We start from the raw sequence: 3,339 nt of genomic DNA, 5'->3' as shown, positions 1-3,339 counted from the left end.
AATAATACAGTAATATGAAGTGAATTATGCCCAACTCAGTGCAGAATAAACAGTTTGGGAACATAAATGAACAAACAGCATAATGGAGACCAAGGAAGACAGAAGGGATGAACAGTAAAGGATGAAGTTGTGTAGAAGACGAAAGCCGAGCTAAGTGACGAACAAATATTGAACATCTCAGAGTACAATCCTAAAAATGTGAAAAAGCACGCCAAAACCACAAGCCAACAAAGATGTGGCTTGTCATTTAGCAGGCAGGCCACATAAGGAGACAAGCAGCCAAGAGGAGAGCCACGGTCCGCTGSAGGATCCGTCAGCAGGTCAACTATTGGTTGTTTGCTTCACCGTTTGACCTTTCAGGGAGATTAGAACTGATGCAATTGCTTAAAATCACAAGAGGACAGATCCAAAGTTTGCCACAGAATCTGCAGGTGACACTGGAAAGGTGCTCTGGCCAGATGAGACTATAGTTAGAAACGTYTTGCTCAGACGTTGAATGCTTTGTGTTCTTAAAAGGCTACAACTGCCCACAAAACAATGCTGAAACATGGAGGTGGCAGCATAAGTGGTGGGAGGACGATTATCTTCAGTATGAACAGGGTGGGAGAATGGTAAGTGTTTATGAGGAAAAACTGGCTAAAAACAGGACAAATTCTGGTAGAGAAGCCTGCTTGTGCCTCAAACGATTTGAAACTGAAATATGTGTTCATTTTACAGCAAGAAAGCAACACTAAAAACACAGTCGTAGTTCCTTTTTTGAACTATCATTATTATTTTCTATAATCTTCGTGTATTAAAATGGTCAAGTTAAAGTCCAGAGCCAAGCCAAGCCAAAAATATGTGGCAACACTTGACAGATGTATGTTTTCAGTATTTAACTGGGCAGTCTGACTGAACTGGAGCAAATCTGCAAAGACGAATCAGCAAAAAATGTAATTCTTTAAATGCGCCATMCCCCCAAAAATATAGAAGTGCACCGCTACTTGTGAAATATTTAGAAGACCACGCATCATTTCCTTCCCCTGATGCTTAATAGCGCACTGTTTTGGGGTCAGTCTTTCACAGTAAGATCAAAATAAAACACAACTAATTTTGTGGTTTTAACGTGACAAAATGTGRAAACGCCAAAGAGGCATTAATAGCTGAGGTACACCGAATCTAATTTAATAAAAGTTTGACTCTGAGATCAAGATTGCAGTTTAAATTTATTTTTAATTAAAAGAAAAGCCTACCTGTTGCCTGAAGAAGCTGAACAGACGCAACGGCAACACACTGTAATCTGGTTAGGATAGCATCAGAGCTCAATATCATTTTAATTTGCTGCATAGCAGATAAAGATGTTGCCTTTGGATCAAGTCAAACAAAAACAGCAACTACTCTGTGCTATCATGAAGGCAGTAAAAGATACAACTAGTGAGTAATAGAACCAACATGCAATAAGCAGAGTTGTTCAATGAAATAATCAAATCAAAAATTTGTTAACACTGTCAATCATTTAAAACAAACAAAAAATGTCGATTGCAATAATTTACGTTACTATTTATAGGGGGAATATTTGAGAGAAACTCGGATGCAAAATTGAAAGTAAAATGAAAAGAAAAAACAAAAAGACACAAGTTGTTTCATGTTTATTTTAAAATTCTGCATGTTATTCTGAGAAGATACGGGGAAAGCAGCCATGTCCACACACACACACACAAAAAAAAAACTGTAAAAACCATCAGGAAGCCTGAAGAAATATTTATAATTAACACTTTTTAAGGACTATATGAAAGTTGAGGTTTCTGAAATCTCACTGCGATGGAGTGGAAGATGTTCTTCTGCGACGCAAACAGGTCCAATTTTCTCAGTGAGAAAGTTCAAACTGGAGAAGTTTCTCTGGGAAGTAATGACATTAAATTCGTCCTCACAAGTGCTGGACTCCTGAGAGCTGCTGCTCACAAACAGCCTCTCGTCTCTCAGAACGTCTCAGCCTGAAGCTGCTGGACCAGAAAACCTCCTCCTCTAGTTTTGTCCATATAATCTTTACACCTCCATTTGAGTTGTTCATTTCTCATCGGATCACTCAGGCTACATTCTTCGAGTCCTCATCATGTCTTTCTTGGCACGAGCTTGGCATTTTCTAACTAGTTTTCCATCTAATGGGCAGACAGACCGGGGCCAAGGCGAACGCAGAACCTCTGCCATCTTGCAGCTTCAAAAACAGCACAGCGGTTCATCTGGACAAACATTTTTTTTTCAAGCTATAGCTAAAAAAGAAAAAGAAAAAGTTGTCATGGCTGAACACAAASATGCTTGTTAAACCTTTTACACATTAAGCACTTTTGGACCAGCAGTTATTTACTTGCTGTTTTCAATTTGCTTCCTTTCAATGTGATTAATWAATCAGTTAAAAAATGGGACGAATAATGGGCTAGAGCAAATGGAAAGCTGTGTGTTCAATTCCAGATCCTCTTGTCACTTGTTGATTGTTCCTGGACTCAACAGTGAACCTTGTGGTGTGCACATGATTGGCTGCTAGAAAAGATCAAATTATGTTAACTTACCATCCATACAGTTTAATATTGAGGGCTGGTAGGTCACCTGACTGTCAGAGGTCAACACAGAGAATGCACACGCTCACACTAAGAGAAATTTAAACAGGTGGCATATCTGTGGAAAGAGAARACACTGAGAACTCACACATGAAGGGGCAGAGCAGAAGGAACTTAGTCAGAGATTTGAACCCCTAAAAGTTATTTATTTTTGCAAAACAGCAGCGCTCCAACACCTGCACCACAATGCAACACTCAGTTCTGAAGAAGAAAAAGAAGAATCTAAAAAATTACAGTGAAGTCCAAAACTAGCCGTACCCTTGGCAGGTTTAGGTTTGTAATTCAGTTAAACAAAGAAAAGAAAAAAGAATAAAAAATGATGTCGTCACTTGGTTATATTTATAAATAGAAATGATTTGATGTTCATTAAGATAAGGGTGAGTAGAAATTTCTGTACGTAACAGTTAAGGTAGATAATGCACTATTATAATCACTTCATCCACACACACATTTAAAAACTAACACACGCAACACATTTTACCGCGTTCCCCATTGCAACACGTCAAGCTCAGAGGTAATCATTCCTCCAAAGTACCTTTTTTCACTTKGTCTGGGATGTCTTAAATAGAAATCAATTCTTCTCTGTTTCTCTTTCACATCCTGCATGAGCGTGGCTCAGTTTCCTTTTTTCCCCACCTAATGAACATGTTGACGCATCATTAGAATACCGAGCTATTTAAATCAGAGCAGCAGAAGTCACTTGACAGCTCATTGCAGTTTCCAGGGTGTGGAAAAACACCCAACC

This window comes from Poecilia reticulata, linkage group LG17 (genome assembly GCF_000633615.1).
Source record: "Poecilia reticulata strain Guanapo linkage group LG17, Guppy_female_1.0+MT, whole genome shotgun sequence".
Classification (NCBI taxonomy): domain Eukaryota; kingdom Metazoa; phylum Chordata; class Actinopteri; order Cyprinodontiformes; family Poeciliidae; genus Poecilia; species Poecilia reticulata.
Note: the sequence above shows the minus strand (reverse complement) of the source record.